Source organism: Rhineura floridana, chromosome 1 (assembly GCF_030035675.1).
Source record: "Rhineura floridana isolate rRhiFlo1 chromosome 1, rRhiFlo1.hap2, whole genome shotgun sequence".
Lineage (NCBI taxonomy): Eukaryota > Metazoa > Chordata > Lepidosauria > Squamata > Rhineuridae > Rhineura > Rhineura floridana.
This window is the reverse complement of record NC_084480.1, coordinates 208,417,005-208,443,923: the sequence shown is the minus strand read 5'-3', so window position 1 is coordinate 208,443,923 and position 26,919 is coordinate 208,417,005. Positions and strand designations below refer to the sequence as shown.

The 26,919-nt window shown below is 40.5% G+C and overlaps 1 protein-coding gene across 7 annotated transcripts in view; it reads right to left on the bottom strand.

The window, feature by feature from the left end:
• Positions 1-26,919, bottom strand: part of FARS2 (phenylalanyl-tRNA synthetase 2, mitochondrial) — a 378,326-nt gene that overhangs the window by 320,120 nt on the left and 31,287 nt on the right. Inside the window, exon 3 of one of the 7 annotated variants that reach the window (XM_061591178.1) lies at positions 243-340. The exons of the other annotated variants lie outside the window; for them this stretch is intronic. The gene's annotated coding sequence lies outside the window, so the exon portion shown is untranslated. The remainder of the gene's footprint in view (positions 1-242; positions 341-26,919) is intronic. 7 annotated transcript variants of the gene reach the window in all.

Here is a 26,919-nt window from a genome sequence, read left to right as displayed (position 1 = left end):
GTTGCAGTTCTCTGCATGGTTCCCTGTTTGAGTAAGCCCCACTGAATACATTGGGATTTGTTTCTGAGTAAACAGGCATAGGATTGCACTATAAATATCTTTACAGGTTATGTAAATAGTAAACATCTTTGATGTTCATGCTTATATAAATATTTCTTCATACAATGTCTCAATAAGTGTCTGATTTCACATTATAGTTGTACAGTATTATTTCATCTGTATTTTAAGTGTGCTCTTCTTACTTGGGGTAGTCATGGTTCCCCTCTGTTGTTTTCATCCTGAAGGGCAGATTAGGCTGAGAGATGGTGAGTAGCCCATGGTCACCCAGTAAACTTTGTACCTATTTCCATTTTTAAAAAATCAATTAAAATGATTTACATGCAGGCAAAGTTTATGAAGTAGATCCACACAATACATTTAAAGCACATGACTTTCCCTAAAGAATCCTGGAAAGTGTAGTTTCCCCCTCACAGTTATAGTTCCCACCACCCTCAACAAACTACAGTTCCCGACTTCCCAGGAGGATCCCTCCGCCTGTGCAGCTCTGAGACGGGCTCCCGTCTTGGATGAAACATTTTCAGTTTTAAATCCAGTCAGAAGGGTCTTTTTTGACTGGGGATAATTTCTTCTGGATAAGGAAGAAACGTGAGATTTCCCACACAGCTTTGTTGTGATTGTTGGAGACTGGAATTCATCAGAATTGTCTGTGAAAGAAGGTCTTCCAGCAGCTCGGACAGAGCGAGGATTTCTAGCTAAGCTCAGCTGAATAAGTGACCCGTTTTTTTTTCTTTAAAGAAAGACGGACTAACAGGCAAGCATTCTCCTGTCTACGCTTTATTACTTTCTTATCTATACAGCTAAAGAGATTTGTCAAAGGAACAGCAATTAAGAAAACCTGGGTGAGCCAAAAATTTCCTTCTCTTTTACTCACGGAACTAAGGGGGAAGAAAATAAAAATAGCCTATCTTTTTTTTATTGCAAAAAGCTGACATGGAAAATAGCATTATAAAGATTACAACGGATGAGGGGTTTCTGATTGGAAGAGAAAAGAAAAATCTTTTTGATTTATAAGACTTTTGTGTAATATATGTATGGGACTATTTTCTCTGATCTACTTTTTTTTTGACGAATCTGCTCATTCCTTCTGCTACTAGTTATTTGGACGCTGTGAACTAAAGCTGTTTTTGCACTTCTGGGCATATAAGAGATAAAGGCTGTCTAGAGTATGACATCAGCTGGTTTGAAAGATTAACTACTTTGTAACTGGATAAAGAAATTAACTGCTCTTTGCTTGGGAGACTGAAAATTGAAGGAGTTTTGTTCCTTTGGCTTTAAGAATGACAATTAAGAAGATCATGGATGTACAAGAAGGGACTTTATCTTTAGACATGTTTCAGAAAATAATGAATGGGATTAAGTCAATAAAACAAGAACTGAGAAATAATAGTCAAGCGTTGAGAATTGAATTTGACGAAATGAGACAGGAGCTGAAAGAAATTCAGGATTCTATGAGAAAGGAGAATAAAGATAGATTTGGAAAACCAAAAAAGGATGAAAGAGAAATTAAAGGCAAGGTTCAAACTATGGAGATTGGATTAAATATGGACATGGAAAAAGATTTGGATTTCCTGGCTGTGATGGATCCTGGAGATAAATATTACGGTTTGGAACTCAGCGCTGTCCCTGAAGGAATTGAAGAGATTGGAGATAAAGATATTATCGGTTCAAAAAAATTCCTGGACTGGAAGGATTTGATGGAACTTGAAATGGAGAAAGTTAACAGATTTAATCCCTGTTTTGTGTCAATGGAAAAATCTTCAAGAGATGTGCTAGTGTATCATGTAAAAAAGAGGAACAGAGATGCGGCTTTGCAACAATACTTCAGTGATACGTTCGGAATTGATGGCAAGAAAATATCTGTGATAAAGGAAATTCCTATCAGACTCTTATCATATGACTATGACAGCAAGATTATTGGGTGTGTAAAGATGGAAGATGGAACCAATATGGATAATGGAAGAAGAGCAATTTGAAATTACTGGACTTAGTAGACTTGATAAGTTGGATTAATTGACATGTTTATCTAGAAAAAAAAATTGATGGACATATATCTCAAGGATTGGAAACTTCTCTTTGACTTTTTGTGGAAGAATAAAATGATATGATGTTAATGAGATTTGAAACCAATTAAGATAACCGCTGGAGGAAGGTGATTTTATAATCTATTAAGAGACAGGCTTGTTATATATTATAGATTTATAGCTGAACTATGACAAATGGGAAGTCAATATTTTTATATATATTTTGTTGTTGTTGTGTTAGTTATTGATTTGTGTTTTTTCTTTTTGTATTGTTTTGGTTTTGAAAATTTGAATAAAAATTAATTGAAAAAAAAAACTACAGTTCCCATGATTCTGTGGTGAGATTCATGTGCTTCAAATGTGTGTTGAATGTGCTTTAAATGAATGGTGTGGATCTGCCCTACATATGCTGTGTATTCATTAGTGGATTGAAAAGAACAATTTTAAAAGATACTTTTTTAAACAGGTAGCTGTAGCTCAGTGGTAGGGCACATGCTTTGCATGCAAAGGTCCAAAATTCAATCTCTGGAAGAGACAATTGCCTGGTATCCTGGAGAGCCAATGCTAGTCCATGTCATCAGTACTGAGCTAGATGGTACCAACTGGCCTGAGTCACTATAAGGTAAATCCCTTTGTTCCTAAAAGTGGGAAGAGACCCAAGGGCCACAGTAACTCCAAAATGTATTTATGTATTTTATTCACAACAACTATATACCACTTTATTGTAAAAATCTCAAAACAGTTTACAGAATGAATTAAAACAATGAAATTGGCAAAAGCAGTTGGATAGGTATTTAAAAACATTCAAAATAATAACACCGAGTTAAAAACAGATTAAAAACACAATAGCTTCTACATGCCTGGGTAGGCTTGCCTAAACAAAAGTGTTTTTAGCAGGTGCCAAAAGGACACAATGAAGGTGTCTGCCTAATGTCAAGAGGCAGGGAGTTCCAAAGTATAGGTGCTGCCACACTAAAGGACTGATTTCTTACAAGAGCAGAACAAGTACTATGTGGCACCCGTAACATGGAAAGCACATCTTGAACTTGACCCGGTAGCAAATCAGCAACCAGTACAGATTTCAGAGCAGAGGTATTATGTGCTGATAGGGTCTCATTCATGTCAGCAATCGTGCCACAGCAGCCCCTGGGTCAGGTTGTGCTGCATGGGGATTTCTGTGACCTTGGCTGACTGGCTGCCAGGATTGTTTTAGTTTTGGTTTTTGGTTAGGAATCTTGACTGGCTGTGGGATGCTGAGTTTTCTGTCTTACTCATAATAATCTTTTTGTGGTTGGCATGGTATGCATTTAGGAAATAATGAGTGTCTTTTGTTTTTCTTTTTCTATTTGTATTTCATTTACCTTTAACCTCACTCCCTTACATCAATAGAAGCAACAACAGTGGTGCCATGTGCTCAATCCCCTTAAACCCACTGATGATGCACCTTGCTGTTTGCATGACAATTTGTTACTGGCCCAATAGTGGAAAAGAGAATTCACATACTGGGAAGTGTGGCTGCACCTGCTGTTGTTCCCAAGCTACTGCTTATGAAGGTAGACCAAACCATGTGTGTTTTCTCTCTGTCAACTATTACTCACTGGAATTGGGTTGGCTGTCAGTTTATAGCAGCCTAGAGGGTAGGCAGAAAAGGGTAGAGAATCTTCTTAACTCTTACTCATTTCTCAACCCTCATTCTGAAGTGAAGGTCAAGTCTGTAAAGAAGTTTGGAGCAACCATGTTAAAAGGCAGGCAGGGCATTCCAGGCAGGGGGTTGCCAACCCTGCTTGGATAGGGATATCTTTGCAGAGAATCCCTAGTCAAGCTTTACCAACAGCACAATCCAAACCATATCTATGCAGAAGTAAGTCCTATTGAGTTCTATGGGGCTTAGTCCCTTAGTGTGGTTAGAACTGCAGCCATCAGGGGCATCCATCTTCCTGAGTGCTCCTGTCTAACATCTCCACAATACTAGTTCCTTTCTTCCTACAATGGCCTTCTGGTGACTGGCCTGGCCTGGGGGCACTTAAACCCTTTTTGCCAGAAACAAGTAGGCTAGATTAAATGTTCCCTACCCAGGTTCCCTAAGCAGGTGAGAAGGAATGATTCTGGTCACATCAGCTGGACCTGGGAACATCATGTTTTAGCTAAGATTTCTATCAGATAAATGTTTGTTTGAATTGTATGCTCCAAGCAACTGTGGTTGATGCTTAAAGTATCATGTTTAACGACATCACTAGGGCCCACCCCATGACATCACTAGGGCCCACCCCTGAAATCTCATGGTTTGGGATGCTTCTGATCTGCCAACCCTACCACCTAACTGTGTAACTGATCATTATAAATAATTCATCCTATTTAACTGTTCTCATGAGAACTTAAGTACTACCAAAATAGGGTGTGTGAGATTTGCTGGTAGAACCACCAGAAGCAGTCTTAGCTGGCCGGCCCAGGGCCTCTCTGTAGAACAGAGATTGTGTGCTTGTACAGTTAATTCTAGCACCTGTAGTTCTGAGAGACATACAGTTCCTGTGTGACATGCTGTCAAGCATTTCCTTATGAAAAGTGATATTTATAAGTATTAATTCAATTTTTAATGTGAAACTTCTCTGAATTGCTTTCCTGGCATGGCAAAGGAGACCAGGGTAGTTAGTTCCAGGAAGCAACTGCCTTAGGAGAACTGAACTCACAGTTCATTAGCTTACTAAAACATTGTACCTTTACAAGGAAGCCTTGCCACGCATGTATACTTTGTATGCTGAAGGGCTCACCTTTGGTGCATCTACTATTGTGTGTAAAATTCATTCTAAAGTTTGACACATGCCCTGACTCCATACAGGTGTTCAGTGCTTCATCAGAGAAAAGCAAACTTAGTAATCTTGGCTTTCGAAAGTAACATATCTGAAGGAATTTCAAGTGAACAGTTCCTCGGCAAGTTTGCAGAGAAATCACAGCATATTAGACTTTATTAACAGTTCAGATCATTAGGGTAGAATGACTTGCACAATATACATTTACTTCCTAGTCACTGTTAATTAGTTTATACAACTATTTTGCATGTGGAAAATACTGTATTTTAAACTGATTTGCTTTTTTGTAAACGTCAAAAGTCATAGTTCCTAATTAAATGCATAAATTGGGGTTTATTTTTGTCATTACCTATGAAATTTTTTCTCCCCAAAAACTTCTTTTATAGTGACTGATGCCCCAAACTTGCTGCCCACCCTCATTTTTGTCTCTGCCCACCTAATGAAAATTGTTTCGCTACACTTCTAAGTAGAAGCAACACAGAATACAAAAGCTATCAATCAAAATTTATCATACAGTTGCAAACAAAGGAGGGTTAAAAAAACCAAGAACACCCTCTTTCTGATAAAAACTCAGATAAAATGCATTTATGGAATGGGAAGCAGAAAAAAAAGTACACCTGGACTGCCAAAATCCCTTTATGAATCTTTGCAGCAGAAAACAGAAATTTGACAGTTATTTCCTTTCCTATGTTGTTGGTATTAGGTATTAGGCCATTAAAAAAGCCAAGTACCACTAAAAAGTCCTTCCTGAGTATATGAATAAAATAGGAGTAAATAATCTATTTTGCTCATCACTGTTCTACATCATTCCATCCCCCCCCCAGCTGTTCATTATAAGGAATACCCCCAAAACAGTCATCAGCACAGTTGAAGGAAAACAATTAAATCTAGCCCTAGGGCAAAAAAAAGCATAAGATGCCATTTGGGAACATCAAGTTATCCAAATAATTGGCATGACCCTTAATAAAGTTAAAGGACAAACCAAGTTGAATTGGAGAGCAAGTTTTACGAGCAGCAGGCACAGAATACTGTCAACAGACTTCAGGTTTGTTGGATCTATTTTGTTTTGTTACTAGGACCCCAAGATCTACCAACCAGAGCCAGGTGCCAAAGACATGCAGTTACAATTTAAAATCAGGATGCCTCTGGGCATGTCCTGAGCCTAGGAATTTGTTGCTAGTATTAGCACTGGACTGAGCTTTATAAAACCATGCAAATTAGCTGGGCGCTTCCAATTCATTAAACTTTCCAGGTTAATATTTGGAGGCGGGGCAAAAGACTCACACTCCGATATAAACTGTGTTGATGCAACACAGGTATTTTACAACCATCCACATTTTCACATGTCGGAAAACTCAACACATGTTTTTAATCTAAGTAGTTATTCGTATTATGCACACATTTAGGCTGCAGTTCTGCTGAGTCTCTTCCATTTGGGAAAAAAATGCAAATCTCCCAAGATATGCCAAAATGATGTATTTACTTAATATCTCTGAGCACAAAGTAGGATAATGTGGCTGTGAAGAATTGGGGTGGGGGTCCTATATACTCAGTACCAATAGCCCTATAAGCATTCCTACAGCGACAAGTTTGCAAAGAATTCACCAGTTATGCCTTTTTGCAATTTCTAAAGTCATGTCAGAATGCTCTAGGCTGATTTGTTGCCTATTTTCAACCAGCAGTATATTAATCATGACAATATAATTGGCAACACTGAGCAAAATGTAATATGAAACAAGAAAACTGGGAACCATTTTCTATAATAAGATAATGAACCATCATTTTTTTCTAAGTAAAGCTTCTTTAAATACACAAGAAATAAAACATATTGTGTGTGCGCACGCACATACGCGTGTGTGTGGCAGAGAGAGAGAATGGAAAGCAACAATATTAAACCATTACTTATAATTAATACACTGGCTGCCTCTCTTAGATTCTACTATTTTCTTTAACTTTTTGTGAAACTCTCACAAACACTGTGATACAGAGGAAACATTCTGAGTATTCTAAACATAATTTTCCCTCAATCAGCTCCCATGTAACAACATAATGTTGCTTTATGCTGAACAAAATGGTACGTGAAAATCAATGTGGTCCAGTCAGAAAACTTTATAATCCTTGGGAGTAAGCCCCACTGAACTCGTGTAGACCTGTGTAGGACTGCATCATCAGTCCTATTTTCTCAGAGCAAACATAGACTCACTGAGCAAATTGCTATTTCTCAGCCTCAGTTCCTCAGCTATAAAATGGGAAGAACAACCTACCTCAGTGGATTGTTATTCAGAATGTATAAGATTAGTAAAGCATCTTGCAACTAAGAAGTATTACACAATAATAATAACCATCATCTGCCATAGCTCTTCTGAGAATGCAACTGTATAAAACTGCAGCTCAGAAACAAATAGTTTTGACCATGTAAAATGTCTCCTTTTACCTAATGCTGTATTCAAAGGTGAGTGATTGATTTCTAACTTCATCCATGCAAACTAACTATCATAGGAGTTGGGAGTCTGTCACTGTTCAGCTGTTACTAGACTCTTAATTCCCATCAGCCCCAGTCAACATGGCCAATGGCTGGACATAATAAGTTGTAGTCCAACAACTTCTGGAGAGCCATAGGTTCCTCTTCCCTGATCTAGTAGAACCGTATTGTCTGTTCTCCAAATCATCCTGTAGTGTAATACCTAAGAGAACAGAGAGCCAAGAAGTCCTTGGTCCAAATCTCATCCCAGTCACAAACCTACTGGGTCACTGTAGAGGCAATGTTCTAAACACCACATTTGTAATATGGGGATTACTCACGTTGTATTCATGTAGTAACGATTACTAAAGTAATATATGAGTAGCACCTTCAGCACATTGTATCCTTTTATTATATACCAGAATCAACATTATGTAGAAAGATTAGAACTTTTGTATTTAAGTAATTCTGATGAAAATAAAAAAAAATTAAAAAACAGAAGAGAGGTTATGTCAAGCAAAATGAAAGCTAATTAAATCACACACACAAAATGTTCTGTGCATACTAAGTGTTGGATCCAAAGGCACCCTTTGAGGAAGGGGATTAGATCCAGCACAGACTTCTGCAAATGGAAATTGATTCCCTGCTTCCCCTGCAGCTCCCTGCACTACCTCCCATGCTATTCCAGAGGGTCCTCCAACACTCCAGAGAAGATTTTAGGGAGTGCAGGGGGGAGTGCAAGCCAAAACCTGAGGTTACCCTTTTCCACGACTAGACTCATGAAACGTTAGATCTAACCCGAGGGCTGCAGCTCTATACACTCTTAGCTGGGAGTAAGCTTCATTGAACTTAATAGGGCTTACTTCTGAGCAGGCATGTGTTAAGTTATATTCATATGAATGTCACATTAAAACTTAATGCTTTATCAGTTCTATGGAGATTTCAAATAAAGTGACTGTGGACTCGTGCTCTATAAGTCCTAAGCAGCCCATCACCCCTTCATCTGTAAGTTTAAATGCTCCAATTACTTGGTTCTAAAGGAAATGATTGAGTGTGTAATAATATTATGTAAACTACACAAATTTAAATTTGTTTATAATCCTCCACTGAGTTCAGTGGGGTTCGCTTCTGTTAAACATACATAGGACTGCAGCCTCAGCCACATACATTTCTTCATCTTCTTAGATGGAAGACATTTTAAGAGGACAAAGGAAATTTGAAGGAGGACAAAGGAAATGGAAAGACAGCAGTACAGGCTGCCCCATTAGGGCAAATGGGGCATTGCCCCACCAATCTCAGTCTGCCCTCACCTGTCTGCCTTCTTACAACCAGTCCAGGGGGTGGCACTGGCTGTCAGCTTCATTCTCATTAGTCTCAGTGTTGCTGTTGTACAACTCAGTATAACCTTAACCTCCATTAATTTGTTAAAACCATCCAAGTTGATGGCCATCACTGCCTCTAGTAGGAGTGAATTTCATAATTTAACTATGTGCTGTTAGACTATGGAATTCACTCCCACAAGACGTAGTGATGGCCACCAACTTGGATGGCTGTAGTTAAAAGAGGCTCAGTCAGATGCATGGATGATAAGCCTAGAAGCCATGATGGCTATGTTTTACCAGGCAGTATGCTTCCAAATACCCAGCTGCCGGAAGTCTCAGAAGGAGAGAGTACTCTTGTGCTTGGGTTCTGCTTGCGGGCTTCCCATAAGCATCTGGTTGGCCACAGTGAGAACAGAATGCTGGACTACATGGGTCTTTGGCCTGATCCAGCAGGATCTTCTTATGCTCTTATGTAACTCAGCAGGGAGGAGGATGGAGACAAAACTAGTAGTAGCTGGCTCTCCCTGACATTGGCACTGACTCCACCGGCTCTTGGGCTCCCTGCCTTCCACACCTACATGTCCTGATGGGCACCAGCCACCACTGAGAGGCAGAAGGAAGACGAACTTCACAGGCAGGAAGAAATTATTGCTCAGCAACAAGACTGAGGTTTGTTCATCCCTCAGGAGAGGAGAAATACAAAGACTGCTTTCCTCCCCCACATGAAGTCATTGTGGAGGGACCGGAGCCTCAGGAAGCTTCCACGTTCTGTTTTTGTGCTGCAAAAGAAATCTAAAGCTGCTCATTAACCAGGATACAGGGGTAAAGAAACTCAAAAGTGGCTATACTACACAAGCCAGCAATGACCTACTTCCTATTTCCCACTCAGGAGATGCCTTTTGATAATATCATCCCAGGACTGAAGGAGATACAGACTAGCACACACAAAAGATGGATGCAAAACAAGCAACGAGAATCATTTTTTAAAAGTTCTACTGTTCAGGTTGGCAGAATTCTCATAAGCTTGCCTGTGCTCAGAAATGTCCCATCAAATTGTTAACAGAAGCCTTAACTATCCTTTGTGTCAAACACCAGCAGATAGGTCTAGCAATGGCTACTAGATACTACTCTAGTTCTCATTAATGAAACCTCCATGTTCAGAGGCAGTATACCTATATGTAGCAGATACTAGGAGCAGGCAACAGGAGATGATCACCGCTACCATAACCTGCTGTCATGGTTCAGCCCTGCCCAAACCTCAAACCTGACATCTCCTCACATGAGAGCAAAGGAAGTAGAACCTTCCAGCCGATCTCTGTACCACCAGTGACCCTGAAGAGCCATCAGATCTGGACATCCTTGCCCCAAGACTGGAGATCCCCGCACCAGTTACCTGGGTCTCACTCCAGACCCTGCCCCTCATCTTCCCCTGGGCCATAGGAGCAGAGAAGATGGGGAGGAGCCTCCAGGTCCTATACAGACTCCCAGTCTGACTTGCTCCACTGTTGAAGCAACAGCTCTCAGCCAAGCTCCAGCCTGCCTGACCTGGGGAGAGACCTTCACAGGAGTTGTCAGAAACATCTGGTTGGCTGCTCTTGGGTCTGATTTAACCAGGCAATTCTTATGCTTTTTTGCTCAACCCGTGCACAAAACAGTGTTTACTGGGGAAAATATAAACTGTGTTAGTTAATGTTATTTACAGTTCAACAGCCAATGTGGAAGGGAAGAAGACAGATTTTGCTTCACAATCAAATTAAACAGATAGCTTTCAGGTCTCAAAGCACAGGCACCATGTAAGGTGCATGCAGGGCTGCCACTGCTGCTACTTTTGTTTCAGCAACACAATACCTCCTGGCTGCATTTAGTAAATGTACATTCAGTTGTGTAAAAAAAGGAGTCATCTCAAGTTCAAACTGCACCATTTATCTGTCATAGGTTCTAACAAAGCATTTAAAAGAAAAGGTTAGAGCGCTTCGGCAGAAGGAACTGTATTTTGTAGCTTAAAGGCGCACTGCTTCTACCAGTTAGCAAGAGAAGGACTGAAATATTAATAAGCAAGCCATTTGTCAAGGAAATTATGCAGGGAAGTGTGGTCATTGTACAAAGCTGCGAGCAAGTTAAGACACAAAGACATGACAGGATGATCCAAGATCTTTCTAAAATGTGTTCTTGTATAAAGAACTCCTAGCTGGAGAATAAAAGGGGAGAGGTGTACAAAAATGAATCAAATGTATTTCACAATAAGCTCTTATTAGACCCAATATTAATATTTGTAATATAACTCTTGTTCTGAATTGTACTAAAAATGGAGTTTTAGACAAATTCAGAATAGATGCAATGTTTTTGCAATTGATGTTGCGCGGACACCAGCAAATATGACTTGAAATGTGATGTTATGCCAAACTATTTTTAAATAATTAAAAGCCCACAAAACACTTAAGAGAACCACTCTATGAATATCAGAAATATGTTATTTTAAAAACAGTTGCATTTCTTTCAAAAATAGTAAGATTTACACATAATGCACAAGAGTGTCTGCTTTTGTCTACCTATATGCACTAATTAAGCATACAGACATTTTAATGGCCCTGGACTGAGAAATTTTGGGATCTAAACTATTGACAAAGCAAATTTACATATGGAGAAGTAGCAGTGTTTCTGAAAGGGGCAGACTCCATGTACTGCATTTCAAGAAAAGGGTACTTCTAAAGCATTAAATTTCTTGTGCGTTGCCAGAAGAAACGTAGTTGTAGCTATGATCTGCTTGAAATTAATGCTTTCCTTCCATTTTGAATTATCCTCACCAATCACATATAAACTAATTCATATAATGAACATCAACAAATACAGAAAATACTACATAGGCCACTGTATCATGCATGGGTGTTTGATTATTAATGGTCCTTTTCTGCTTACTTAGCATTTTTTCTGGTTGAGCTTCTCAGAGTTCTTTAATGCCATTGTTTAATGATGCCTCCCTACAGCTCTATGATATAATAAATAGATTAATTAAAGCAATTAACAGTTGAACCCAATTCACATTTCTACACACTGCACTGCATATCTGAAGTGAGTAACTGATAGAAGATGCTGCTTCTTTTAGTAAGAAAGCAACCATGGGGGGGGATGCAGAGCATCAAAACAGTGGATATAAATAGGAAACTTTAACCGGAGATCCAGAATGTCCAATGTGTTTCAGTTTACATGTGCCACAGGACACTGAAAGAAATAACAACCCATAATTCAAAATAAATACTAACACTTAACTCAAATTATATATAGCACTACTTTTTGTGTGTGATTACAGAAGCTGGGTGATATCCAGCCAAGACATACTCAGAAAAGATCCATTGAAACCAGTGTTTTTTAAGTATTATTTCAATGGGTCTACTTCAGTATGACTAACATTGGGAGACCACGAAGCACAGAAAAAATGTCAAAGTGAGGGGGGTTCCGGAGAAGGAGGCTAATATGGTTGCTTTTATTGTGGACTGGATTAACAGCTTAAGGACTAATATTGATGCTCTGATCTGGAACAAGCACAGCATTTAGTGTGGCCACACATGCAAAACAAATATGCTCTTCGAGGTAACAGTAATCCTATTTGAAAAATACTGGACCAAAGATGCTGTTTTGGGTGTCACACAACCTGAGAAATCTTAATATGGGGGAAGCAGTCCTGGAAGTCTTTCAGGATATTTGCCCGGAAAAGCAGGGCTATCAGGTACTACACAACTCTAAAGGAAGACAGGATCTCCTATCATTGAGGGTTCCCCTATAAGCTAATTGTCCATAAGGGAAAGTTCCTGTTGGCTAATGATGATTTTTCAGGCAGACAAGCTCCTGCAGGATTGAAATGTGTCTCTGCCCAGAGGGGATAAGCAACAGGTTCGTGCATGCAATGGTGACAATGGCAATACTAGCTGGTCTCAAACTGCTGGGTGGAAACAAAAGAGGGGAGGAACAGGGCAAAACTGGTCCTCAAGCTGTTCTGAACGAGCTTGCCCTGGCTATGAACTTATTCAACTTTTGCACTCATGGGCAACTGACAGGACCAGGAATAGTTGATGCAGTCCCTGCTTCCTCCTGCTTTTTCCTTCAGTTTCAGGGCAAATTTCTGCTTTGCTTTGGGGGAGCCAGCACACCACTGTGCACCGGCACCACTAGGTTTTCATTTTATGTGTTCATCTGGAACAGTGTTTTGGTCCTGTTTGGGGTCTTATTCCTTCATTGTGTGAAGCCCATCATAGAGTTATGCAGCCAACCACATACAGCTGTTATTCTGCCTTTTTTCATGCTCTGATGGGGACTAGGATGGCTAGTCAACAAGGCTTGAAGGTCATCTCACTCGGTGTAATGGGTATGGGATCTGTGATTGAGGGTTGCGCTGGTGCTGAAGTGGGAGGAACCTGATATAATTTTGCTTCAAGAAACCCATCAAAAGAGGAATCCTCACAATAGGCTGCTCAAGGGCTTTTGACTGAGGGACCAATGGTACACCCCAGAGGGATGGCTATCTTGATAGTTCAGAAGTGCTCCTTCATGATCAATGAAGTGCTGGCTGATCCAGAGGGGAAATATGTGTATGTGAAGGGAATTATTAGAGCACATTTCCTGACCCTGTGGTCTTTCTATGCCCTCAACTCTGCCCAAGCTACCTTTCTACAGTCTGCACTGCCAAAACTGCAGGACTTCCAAGAGGGAGAAGTGGTGCTGGGGGGTGACATCAACGCCTGCTTGGACAGGACAGTGGACAGCACTGGTGCAACACTGGCAACTTCCACACAAATGTGGTCCTTGGTGCAGTTTCTGAAGGACTTTGACTTGTTGGATGTGTGGCACACTGAACAACCTCAAAAGTGGTACTACACCTTTTATTCGCATCACTACAAAACCCACTCAAGGATCAATTTTATTTTCATACCGAGAGGCTTGTGGCCTTAAGCAATGGGCACTGATACTGGAGTCATTTTGGTCTCAGACCACACCCTGGTTTCATTGACTCTGGCAGAGACGGATCCCTGACCTTGCTCTCCCAAGTAGTACTTTAATTATGTTTAGCAGGCCAATGCCACAGCCTGGGATCTGGAAGAAGGCGCTGCAGGCATACTTTCGGGAGAACATTACTCCTGGGTTGGGTACACCCCTGATATGGGACACAATGAAAACTGTTGTCTGCGGCTGCTGCATCAGTGAGGCATTTCAAATTATAGCCACTAGATACTGGGAAAATCCATCTTGTTCTGGGGCATCTTAGGGGCAAATATTATGAATTCAGGGATAAAGCATTGCGCCTGTTGGCTCATGCCTTAAAAAAGAGGAGGACCGGGAATGTTATACTTCAAATGCGCAGAAATGATTTGGGGGGGTGTCATGCCCCAGAAAATATGTGTGAGGAATTGGCTAAGTTTCATACATCATTGTACTCCTCAGATGGCCCTTCTATCCACTACAATTACTGAGTTTTTGTCAGATTTGCAAATACCCCAGCTATCCAAGAAGCACAACAAAATTCTTAACTACCCTATCTAAGGCAAGAAGGTGTCCAAGGCAATTAAAAACCTTAAATGTGGCAAATCCTCTGGATCTGAAGGGTTTAATGGCAACTTCTACAAAGCTTTTCAAATGGGGTTGCCTACACTCTGAGCGGGAACCTATTCAGAATACATGGAGGCAAGTGGACCTGGAACTGGGCAAGGACCTGGAACTGGTCAGGTCTTATTGCCTGATTGCCTTCATTAATGTGGATGCTAATGGTATGAAGACTGAATGTTATAATGATATGAATGGTATGAAGTTATAATGGTATGAAGACTGAATGTTTTTATTAGTAGCTATGTCGCACCAGACCAGACTGACTTTATGCCAGGTAGAAATATTGCTGATTCTATTAGTTGTGTCCTTAACATAGTGCAGGAGGTGGATTCTAAAGGTCTGCCATCTGCACTGCTGTCCCTTGATGTTTTCAAGACTTTCAGCCATATTGAATGGGCCTTTTTGAAAATGCTTTTAAGTAAAACAATTTTTGGGAACAATTTTCTCCATTTAATACAACAATTGTATTCCACCTCTGCAATAGTGATTGGCATCAATGGGCTTGACTCTCCTGAGGTGCCTTTGGGGAGAGGGACTAAGCAGGAATGCCTTCTCATGCCTCTCTTATTTGTCCATGTTATAGAAATACTTGCCCAAAAGATCGGATTTGACCCTGGAAGCTTGGTGGTGGTGGTCTGGGGTGTTGAGCACAAGATCTACCTTTCTGCAAATGACACGCTCCTTATGCTAGAAAACCCTAGGGAAGTGTTACTACGGTTAAAGGAGGTCTTACATCAATTCAATAGGGTAGCTGAATTGGAGGTAAATTGCTTCAAATCAGTCATCATGCCAATTAATCTGGTGAAGGAGGATAACAACTAGATTATCTCTTCCTTAGAGCTTGTCCCGTCCTATGGTGGGTTTAAATATCTAGGCATAACCCTCACTAAGGTCTTACACCAGTTGAGTAAGAGAAACATCGGGTCTCTCTATGGGTCAAAAGGAAATTCAGGGGTGGTACCACCTGATTGTGGGTAGGATAGCCACGATTTTTTATTTCTGTTTCAAGCATTGCCAATTCAGATTCCTAATAATTTGTTCATTCAATGGCAGAGACTAATAAATGGCTTCAATACTCAAGGGAAACGGAGTAGAGTCAGCAGTAATATCTTGCATCAGCCCCATGACAAAGAGGTTGGGGAATGCCTAATCTTAAACCTTATTATGAAGCTTTTCAGCAAAAACAGCTAATGCAGATCATAGATCATATGAGGAAATGCGCATATACCTTGGGCACAAGCGGAGCTCTCCCCGTCCTGTCAACTGAAATAACTTCCTCTACTAAAACCCTCCTGGGTTATGGTCAATAAACTACAGAAGCTGTTCCTCAGGGTGACAATAAGAGTGTGGAAATACTGGAACTAGAACCTTTCCCCAAGGGGTTCTTCTTTAATACCATCTTGGACCACTCAAGCTTTGTCATACAGATAAATACATCTAATTGCAGGACTGGAAACCAAGGGGCTTATTTAGGCTAAAGGACTTGCTGGAGAAAGGGCAATCTGTTTCTGAAGATGTGTTATGAGTTAAATTAAAGGGGGTTAGAAACAATTGGTTTCAACTTTTTCAGGTTAGATCATTTATAGATAGACTCTTGAAAAGAGGGGAGGAGATTAGATCACAAACAGCATTTGAACACTTGTGTTTGCAGTTGGATGGACATTAAAGGATTCTGGTTCTGCAATTTACAAATTGTTAATTGAAATTTTGATGGGGACAGCAGAGGGCCTGAAATTGGCTTGGGAGGGGGGGACCTTGGGGTGGTGTTTGGAAGGATGAGCAAGGGAAGATTTGGGGCAGACCTCCCTTCCACACAGCCTCTTCGAGGATCCAGGAGGGGATTTTAAAGATGCTTCTCAGATGGCACTGGAGCTTGGTCCATCTGTCCCGTATTAACAAGACTACTTTGCTGTATTGGAGGGTGTGAGGCAAGAGGGAAACACTGGTTCATCTTTGGTGGGAAGGCAACAAGGTAGTTCCTTTTTGGGAATATGCTTTTCTGAAATCTTCATACTACTAGCAGAACACTGAAACCAGATCTCGCCCTGGCCCTCTTATCTATTGATTATCTCCAGGACCCAGCCCCCTAGTCTTTAAGGAACTTGTCTTCACGCTGCTGATAGTGGCACAAGCGGAGGTATTCAAAGGTTGCTGGGAGTCTTGGAAGGAGTAGATAGTTCGATAGAATGTGGGATATTGCTTTACTGAGTTCCTGACCAAACAAAGAAAGGCAGTTGCAGGGTCATGCAAAACATGACAAATTCAATCAGACTGGATTATTATTATTATTGTTGTTGTTATCATCATCATCATTATTATTATCATTATCATTATTAGCTTCCCTTCACCAACAGGTCCCAGGGCTGGTTACAAAATCTAAAACACAGTATTAAAAAGAATTAAAGCATATTTCAGTCACAAGAATACGATGGGTTCTGAAAAAATACATCTCAGGAGCAGACGGTCAGGGTAAAGAGATGTGTCTTTAGCATTCACTGAAAACTGTATAGTGAAGGTGCCCCACACACTTCTGCAGGGAGGGAATTCTACAACTTATGGGCTGCTACAGAGAAAAATCTCTCGCAGGCCACTGTCTCTGAACTTCAGAGGATAGCAGAACTAGCAAGAAGCCCCCCCCCCACTTAATACCCATTAGGGTATTAATCTTAATACACAAGAGGGTGTGTAGGGAAGGAGATGGTCTTTGAGATATATAGTCATTTAGGGCTTTAAACACTAATGTGAGCACCTTAAATTGGGCCCAGAAACAACCAGTGTAACTGTTTTAGAACAGGGGTTATATGAGTTCTAAAAGGACCCATATAAAAGGATTCATATTAGCTATGTTAACAGAGAAACTGTTTCCCACCACCTCCACAGATGCATGACACCCTGTGGAGACATTATCTGGTTGGTTCACAAAGATTTCTGCTATTCATGAAATCCTTTTAGTGCAACTTGGCATAAGATGTTGTGTTATTTATAAATTTCTTCTGAGTGTACTAGTAGAGCTTCACACGTGTTCTTCCCTGTTGTTTATCCATTGTTAATTGTATCGCCTAAAAAAAAAAAACTTGGGGGAGCATGCAAGGGGAGAACAGAGTGCTCACAGTGTTTGGCTTCTATACCTGAAGAATAATGATTACAAAATGGTGGTGCAGCATCACCAACAAGTCTTTAGATGGGCCATAAGGTTGCTGGTGTGGTATCAATCTGAGAAGTTTGAAATATGCCATTTAAGACAAAACCTGGTTTAATGTGCTTGTTTTAAAAAAAATGATAGAAATGCAAGGCTAGAAGGTATCTGTATCTGAATGTATTCATTCCAGACCTTAACGCTGAGGCAGAATCCTCTGAACATAAACAGCCCTAAAAGTAACTACATTGCCAGCTTGCAAATGTTGCTAATGTGGAGCAATGGTGTTATTTGTAGAGCTGAATATATAAATTCCATAAATGCTTTATTGCCATCTGTATTTGCACACTGTCTGGGGAGAATAATCTTGTAAATTGATGCACAACCCTTCTTTTTGATCCTTTGCATGAGAGTAAACTTTAGCCATTGTTTGCTTAACTAGATCTTTGGGGTTTAACAATAAAATAAAATAAAAATCTGTGCTGTATCTTTCTCAAGCACAGCATAGAAATCAGCCCAGAAGGTGACTTTGGAGTACATTTCCACCTTTCCGACTCTGAGCAGTTCAAAAAGTCCAACGTGACCCCTGGCACTGCAAAGTCTGGGAGGCCATCCAAATTATGGCAGCTTGGCTCCTCCAGATGTCCATGAGCATCAGCACTGTCCAGAATGTTTGTAGTGCTACATGAGACTAGAGCGATCATCCTCTCTTTCTGAGCTTGCAGAAGCTCCTTTCTACAATTCTGCATCTTTTATCTAGCATATAGGGGGGAGAGATGTGTCTTGGTTTTAAGCTGTCCTTACACCCAAAAAATACAGGTCGGTGGGGAAATCCTCTATACAAATGGATACATATCATTTCTGTATGATGCACATTTTCACTACTTTTGAGTGAACTTCAAGAAAGAAGTTCTGATCAGCAGAAATAATTCTGCACATCACAACTCAGCCATTTAGGGTTTTGGTGGTATGCAAAGCTGCAGTTTCTACCAGTTTCCTAGCTCAGCCAGGCTATGCCAGCATGTCTCTCAACCCAGCTCAGTCAGGACCCAGCCAGCTCAGCCGAGACTGGCACAAGCTGAGCCAGCGTAAGCCAGCATAAGGCCCCCAAAAAGGGGTCAAAATGAGGGGACTTTGGCCACAACCAACTCGTGTTCGGAGCACTCCTGCAGGTCCCAACTGAAGCAAAAGTTACACCAGGAAAAAGGTCAGTCTAAGAAAATAATTGCCATAGATGTCAATGGAGAGGGCTTACTCCTGAATGGCAACTGGATACGGCGGAACTTCATGCCAGCTTCTCTTGCTCCAGCACAACTTACGCTGGCTGCCCTGAGTTGGATTGCTCTGTAAGTCTTTAAGGTGCTACAAGATTCTTTGTTGCCAATTTCATCTTGATACTGAAGTAACAGTGGGGGTGAAACATTAATCTTGCCAAGTTTTGTCCGGTTTCAGGTTAAAGCTATTACATTTTGCATAGTTTCCCCCAAAATGAAAACCCAGGCAAAATTCAGTCTAGGATCTTAGATCAGTCTCTCTCCTATTTCAGGACTGCAGCAAAGCCAGTGCCAAGCTAGTTCTATAGAAGGTAAGAGTTTCGCTGTAGAAGATACTTTAGTGCATACATTTATTCAATCCTTGGTGCAGGAAGACATAATATTTAAGATCAATAACTGCTCAGGCCTCAAGCAAACAGGACAGGACTAGTACACCAGGAGGAACTTGAAGTTGGGAGCTCGAGCTAGTTACACAGCCATGTTGTTTTTCCAAACCCCACAATTTGAAATGTTAGAAGGGGGCAACTTGCAGAGCTGAAACAGTCAGACAGGAAGGGGTACTTAATCCTTATTCCGGCTGCCATTTTCCTGTTGTAATTACCCACTGCAAGCTGTTTTTCTTCAAGCCAGAATCCCAGGTCTGTCGGCACTTCCATTTGACCTGTGTTTTGAGCGCTCGTCCTTATTTGTTTACAGGGAAATTTGATTATGTTGGCTATTTAATGAGCTTTCGTTCTGGTTTGTAGGAAGGTTAAATGACGTTGTGTCAAAGCAAGTGTTATCCCACAAACTTGCCAGTGCATTTTCCCATCACTCTGCTTATTACAAGTTTAATCTTTGGGGGAAATGGGTTAGGTCTAAACTAGCTGCAGGTACATCAAATATATTCTATTCTTAAGGTTAATGATATTTAAATGCATATCAGTCACCCATTCACTGTCACATAGTGACAGTCTGGAAGTGCCCTAGGTTTCTGTCACAAACAAGGGGCTGGAATTCTAAGTAAAGGAAAATCAGCTGGGTGCTGGGGAAGTGTAAATGAGAAAGCCATGGCTGGAGGAAGAATTGAGCACCGCTCATAAGAGCCCTGCTGAATCAGGCCAAAGCCCATCTAGTCCATACTCTGTTCTCAAAGTGGCCAACCAAATGTCCAAAGGAAGCCCACAAGAAGAACCTGAGAACAACAGCTCTTTTCCTGCCTGCAATTCCCAGCAACTGGCATTCAGAGGCTTACTGCCTCCTCTCACCCTACTGATTCTTGTCTACAGATTGCTCCTTCTAAGTTTTCTTTGCACCAGAGAAGGCGCTCCCAGGGTTTGAAAACTCACATTGGGTTCCTTAGTGAAGTTTCAAGATTTTTGTTTCCAGATGTACACATTTCTATCCTAACAACAAATCTTTTTACAATTTTTATTATTACTTTACCAAAATACAAACATCATTTATAAAACAGACAAACAAGAAGGGAGGGGGAAAGCTCAATGAAGAGAATTTAAAGCCCTTAGGTAGTATACATAGTTGCAGTAATTGCCCATGTTAACATCAATGATATCTAAGTCAATTTTCCCCCTCTTCCATGCTGTCTATGAGGACAGAGAGCGAGCGAGAGAGCTCTGAAAAGGAAGCCAGCTATAGTTCAGAACATTATGAGGGCCATATTTGCAAAGCAACTGATGTTGGGATATTCTATAACATTTTTCCCCCCATGGACCACCTGAAAATTGCTGAGGGTCTTGGTGGACCACTCAAATCATTTTTCTACCTCTTGCAACAATTGTAATGCACTGTGCTAGATACTGTATGATTTTAATTGTATTTTTATTGCTTCTTTTATTTTGTATGTATTGTATTTTATTGTATTCCATAGAATTCAAATTGTAATATAATAAAATACAATATAAGAAATAAGAAAAGCAATTAAAATACAATTACAAATCAACATGAACATTTAATGTGGGCATGCCGTGGACCACCCGAATGAACTTGCGAACCACTGGTGCCCCATGGACCACAGTCTAGGAACCCTATAATAAAACTGTCTGGATCTATTATATTTTGGAAAGTTGTTAATCTGTCTGTTTTTATGCATATTGTAACCAATTTTTTTTGTTATGGTTCCTGAGATCAAGGAGCAAGTTTTTGTCTATATTAGGATACAACTGGACACCATTTTTAAACAAGATGGCAGACTGAACCTTTCAAAACTGCACTGATTTTATGGTTTCTTAGAATTCCCAAGCAACATGGGGTACAAAGCAGCTAGCATGTAATAAAGCTATGCCAAATGGCACAAACCATTTAGTTCACCTATGCCTCATATATATTTGGTGAGTGATCTCCGCTTTTACAATTTTTCATACATTTTCATACAATAAACCCAAGGCCAAATCCAGAAAATATTTCATTTTTGAGCAATGGAGAGATGTGCTTCTGGAACATGCAGTGTGAACAATTCCTTGTCTTTAATTTCAAGCTGATGTCTTCTTGCCTCAAAAACATACAACTTACCAAAGGTAGTAAGTGCCTCGCTATCTATAGTTCTACCAGAAAAGTGATGAAGCCCTGGACATCATAGCACTGGGGTTCTATACCACCTATGCCATAGCTTGAGCTTGTGTTCTTTTATGTGGGCAGAAACTGATTTAATAGGTTTAAGTTGACCAAAATCTTTTCCAGTTAACCTCATCAATTGCAATGCAACATCATTCTCCAAAGTCATTTTAAACCTATTTAGGGAACCACTAGCAATTTGTACTGGTTTAGCATAAATTCTTGAGACTATCCCCCAACCATAAACATCTATAGTTTGTATTAATTTTTACAAATCTGTGAATGGGTGACTGATATGCATTTAAATATCATTAACCTTAAGAATAGAATATATTTGATGTACCTGCAGCTAGTTTAGACCTAAATTTCCTACGTCTGCTCTTAATTATTCAGAGGTAACTGGCAGCCCATTTCTGTAAAAGTCTCTTAATCTAAAATATCCTTTTTCTTCACATTTCAGCACAGATTTTTTTAAAGGTCTTTTTTTAAAATTAGGATGATAAGTAAATGTTATAAAAGGGATGCACACAGGGCAGATATGACTTTGCCACACTTTATAAGTACATCTAATAGTCAGGGCCGGACCCAAATGGGGTAGTGCCCGCAAAGCTGATTGGTAGAGCCTGCAAGCCCTTTTCAAAGCACTTTGAAGCCCTGACTATCAGCTTTTTCAAACCAATTACAGACTAAAATATTTAAAAAATCAGTTATCCCAATGTAGGTGACAGTTTTAGGCTGCCAATGAGCTGAGCAAACAAATCTAAAGCCAGAGTAATTTTCCCAACAATGTTTGGGAGGAAGATCTATCCTCACTTCAGTCCTGCTTCCTAATCTCAGATACTCCATACTGGTTAAGCAGCAGGCACTATATTAAAACACATTTACATTCCACCCTTCTTCCAAAGAACTCAGGACAAAAGAAAAGGGATTATCCAATTTTATTCTCAAAACAATCCTGTGGGATAAATTAAGAGATACTGACTGGCCAAAGTCACTCCAGTGAGCTTCATGACTGAGCGAAAAAATAAACCCAGTTTTTTTTGGTCAACATCCAACACTTTCTCCACTACCCTGTCAAATACACTTTTCTCTTTGTTATTAAGTCATATGCTCTATGATTGAGTCCCAGCACTGAATATTTCTGTGTCTAAGCCCTAGCGACACCCAGTTCAAATTGAACCCAGCAGTAGAATAATCAAAAAGTGTCTGAATCAAGAGATGCCCATTGTTTATATCATCATCAAATTTGAAGTGCTTTCACAGGAGTCAACTCTAATTAAAATTTGATTAGAATCAACATATTCAATTTGAATTTAATGAATTCAATAACTGATGCCTTCAGACCTACATATTAGATGTTAAATTGCTGGTGCTCCTGTATCATAAGAGTTGGAATTTATTAAAATAATTATTAAGTTAATGCTATAAAGCAGCCCAGCAACAGCCAATACTGTATCACTTCTTCCTCTATATAGAATGTTTTATTCTCTCTCTGGATCCAAAAGATATAGCAAGTAGGTTAGAAAGTGTATGAGAAACATTAGACAAAGATTTTATTTCCTACATAAGCTATCAACAGAGAATGAGAGTAATGGTAATGTTCCATGGATGTGGTTCTATTTTTTTGGTTAGCTGAAAAATGTCAAACTGTGGCTTAGAATATGAAATAGCAGCGCAAGGGACAAGATCTTAAATAAAACTTGTTGGCCTGTTCAACCTTAATTCTCATTTCCAATCTACACTCCACGCATACATATTATTATCAAAGCTAGCAATTGTTGGTTATGAACAAATCATATTAGGCTATGATCCTAGATCTATTTACTTGGGGATAAGCCCACTGAATTCAACAGGACTTATTTCTGTGTAGACATAATTAGAAGTGTACTGTTAGGCTTCCAGATAAAACCACTGGGTGTACCATCCATGAACTATGACTTACTGCAGCCAGGGGCTGTTGATTTTCTCTCATCTGGATCACTATTACTGTGTCATATTGGTCCTATGGCTTAGGGAGGTCAGGGAAAGTCCAGAGAATTGCATCCTCACAGCAGTTCTCCGAACCTTCCTAGATCTACCCTATTATTTGATCTACCTTGTTTCTAGTGTCGTTATATTTCTAACAATAATCCAGATAAAAACAAACAATTAATGATCCCTTTTTTTGCTTCCTCGGGGGGGTGTTCAAAAGAAGAAAATCAACTCTCAAACCTATTATACCATTTCATTAAGTCTTTTTCCACTTAGGAAGGAATTTTAAGGCATTGACTTTTTCAAAACTTTCAGTAAAACTAAGTATTTAAAAAGTAAAAAGTAGTAGACTCCTGATGATCAGGACTAGATAACCACAGAAGCAGAACATGGGGGTGCCACAGATCCAGGGGCATCTTCTCCACCAATCTGCATTATTCCTCTGTTTTTCAATCCAAGTTTACAGCCAAATAAGACTTCTAATCTATGGTGCCTGTGTATTTGGTGGTGGTATTTAGCGTGGATTAACTAATGTGGAACACAGTTACGGGACAGTCACATTATTGGAATTAAAAAATGACAATAAGAAAACTATCTCAGTCAATTCTTGATCAATTAATGTGCTATCATCATGCTGTTCAGCATACAACACGTCAGAGAGGGGGAGATAGGCTAAATTTACAGCAACAAACCTTGGGTTTGTTGGGCTTGGCCTGACTCCCAACTATTGCCAAAAATATACAAGAGCTGCTTAACATCTGGCATTGACTATGGTTCAGGATTGCTCTGTTAGAAGTATCTGATAAGAGATGCAAACATGCTGCCTTGCTCTAGGCACCACTGGCTCCCTGCCACCACTTTCTCAAGAAATTACTAAGACAGTAATATTGCCAGGATGTGTGGGTGGGAGGGTTAAGGGGTTGCACCAATTCTGTTGTATAAGTTTATAATTATATATAATCAGTGCTTTCTTCTCTTTTTTTGGTAAAAAATGAGATGCCAATACTCACACCGTGATCAGAGTGCTGTGGGTGCCAGCACAAAATGAGTGCCAAGGGCAGCCAAATAAGAGGTGCTAGTATGCCATACTGGGTGAGTACCATAACAAAAGAAGCACTGCACACACTCCAAGCTAGACTGAAATTCAGCAGAAATACACAAACACGACCCTCTGTCTTAATCACAATGCTAGCTGTTATTTGTGGTCACCAAAGCTGGTGGGGTCTTTGCAGGGCAGGAGGAGAGAAAAATGTGCCTGAGGAACTGGATCAAATGCCCAAACTGGGGGTTAGCCATCCCTGACTTGAAAATAAAGGAGGGAATTCACTGGAGCACCATAATGAATCCACACACAAGGCAACAACTGACTAGATAATATCATTTGTAAGAGTGCATTGGCAAAGAACACCTGCTCTTTAATTCTCAGGGCTGCAAGAAAATAATAGTCATACTCAACACACTGTTGCTTGAATAAATTTTGCATTCATTTTTAACATAAGATATACTCCAGACACCGCTGGGTATCGCAAACTATACACACTGCTCCATATACACCAGCAGACTATAAATATAATCAGATGACATTCTGCCCTGCCAGAAGGGAGAAAAACACACCATTTGTTTTAAAATATTTTGTATAGCCAGAAAAACCATTTACAAAGAAGACTGTTTACTACTGGCAATTGCCTCAAGACCGTAACGATTAAGGGGGCAATCCTCAGGACAAGCTTGTTGAGATGTTATGGCTGAAGCAAGCCACAACTGGGCTGCAATGAAAGATCACCTAGCACCGCACTTTTGTAGGGTCTTAGAAAACTTGACCAAAGAGGACCCTTTTGGGGAAAGGCACAGCCACAGTTGGTGAGGGGAGAAGGCCTCTTGCTGGACTGAAAACATGCACACCACAGCCCACACCTGCCATCCTAGAGGATGCAAGGGCGCACTTGCATTTGGTATAAGTCTAGGTCCCAGGCAATGTACCACCCGCAACATGGCCAGTCTCCACCAGGAATAAGACTCACCTGGATCACGTTTATATTTTATGTGGGCTTCACCCAATTGCCTCTGGTGACAGTGACAGCCATCTTTCAATCCCATCATTTAATCAATTACATATCACATTTGTATCCTGACTTTCCTCTTCAAAAGTCTTAGGATAGCACAAACTCTTAGACTGTAATACAGAAAGTGGTCTAAGTCACCTTGTAAGCTTTATGGCTAGGTAGCAATATGAACCTGTTTGCCCCAGTTCAAATCCAGCATCCTGTGCCCAACCCTGCCAACCATTACCATTGGCCATATAGGCATCCGTTTGAAATGCCTTCCTCCCTAAAAAACACAGACACTGGTTTACTTTTAAACCAATCTCTACACCATTCCTATATCCATCATACAACAACAACAAAAATCAACACTAGGATGGTCATAGCATGTGGTGCACCAACTGGCACCAGGATCAGAGTGTCAAGAGGGATCAGAGTGTCAAGAGGGAACAAAACCTCCAACCATCTGGGGGACAGAGACAAGCAGAATAGGTAAAAACAGGCAAAGAAAAGGTTTCCAGGGCATTAGTTGGTAAGCAGTAGCAATGGGCTCCATTTCTGCAATAATCGGATTTGCCATCAGATTAATTATTATTTCCGATATTCTCTATCTTTGCAGAGACAATTTTGAAGTAGCAACACTTTGCGCCTGGTTTCTGATTCATTCTTTTTCTCTCAATTCATTTTTTTTAAAAAAAATCGCTTTGAAATCATCAGTAGTGTGAGCAATACTTTTATCAATCTACTTGCTATGTGAGCCCTTCAAATGAGTATTCCCTTTCACGGATTTCAATGAAGTGTTGATTGTAACTGACAGACAGAAAGCAGCAGGGGGTAATGAGGCGCTGATTGTAAGTAGCAGGAGGAATGAGGTGTTGATTGTAACAGGGACAGAAAGCAGCAGGGGGGATGAGGTGTTGATTGTAAGTGGGGGAGAGACACTGACTCAATTATCTGCCTTAATCTGCTCTGCAATGCCTTTGAAAAGGAATGTTAACAGGCAATAATTACAGAGTTCAGAATAAAGATCCATCCCTAGTAAACAGAAAGGACTGAGAGCAGACACTCACTCTGGCAGGGTGTTCACAAGAGTCAGCCTGAGTATGAGGCTTTACAAATCCAGACACTATATTGATTCCTTTGGCCCAGGAGTAGGGAGCTTCATGCCCAGCGGCAAATTGTGGCCCTCCAAGCCTCTCTATCTGGCCCTCAGAACTCTCCCCCAGGCCACACACCCTCTTCCCAGACTCTGACCCTGCTCGTACCTGAAGTGTTTTTGCCGGGCTGGAATGTGTCCTTGAGATTGGATAATGCTTTTTGGTCTCTCTGTGTGTAGAAACTAGACTACTGTACAAAGCTAAAAATAACTTCTGTGCCCACTTTTGTCTCTGTCCCTGCCCACAACTGGCAGGTGGCTTTTGGAAAGTTACCAAAACAGGAATGCAGCCCTCAGCTGAAAAAGGTTTCCCACCCCTGATTTTGCAACCTGACTGGGTGCAGAATCAGCAGTGAGCTTTATAATGGGAATGACCAAGTGGATCCAAGGGGTGGTCAACACATCCTTGCAGGAAGGAGCACCCCTCACCAACCTGAAAGAAGAAACAATCTGACCACTGCTGAAAAAGCCCACCCTGGACCCACTGGTTTGTGACAACTACTGCCTGATTTCAAATATCCCTC